This window comes from Penaeus monodon, chromosome 22 (assembly GCF_015228065.2).
Source record: "Penaeus monodon isolate SGIC_2016 chromosome 22, NSTDA_Pmon_1, whole genome shotgun sequence".
In the NCBI taxonomy this organism is placed as follows: domain Eukaryota; kingdom Metazoa; phylum Arthropoda; class Malacostraca; order Decapoda; family Penaeidae; genus Penaeus; species Penaeus monodon.
This window is the reverse complement of record NC_051407.1, coordinates 9,357,701-9,357,954: the sequence shown is the minus strand read 5'-3', so window position 1 is coordinate 9,357,954 and position 254 is coordinate 9,357,701. Positions and strand designations below refer to the sequence as shown.

General features: G+C 45.7%; 1 protein-coding gene across 1 annotated transcript in view; it reads left to right on the top strand.

Moving 5' to 3' along the window:
- LOC119586919 (CAP-Gly domain-containing linker protein 1-like) overlaps positions 1–254 on the top strand; it is a gene marked incomplete in the record, with an annotated part of 175,677 nt that overhangs the window by 48,839 nt on the left and 126,584 nt on the right.

Sequence of the window (254 nt, the reverse complement as noted above, 5' to 3'; positions counted from 1 at the left end):
GACCCCAAAATCACCTACCTGCCTGCCTGCTTCCAAATGGGCTTGGGTGCGTCCCACTGTTCCTGTGTAGGTGTGTGTAGAGTGTATGTAATGCGTCCACTTTGTGTAATGGATTGGCTCACTTAGGGTATGTAAGTGACGGAGAAAATATCACGTTTTCGTTGGGAATCTTACAGCGAGATTTCGAAACCGTTTTTTTTTTTTTTTGGGGGGGGCGAAAATGCGTGCGTTGGAATGAGGCTGATTTTTTTCAT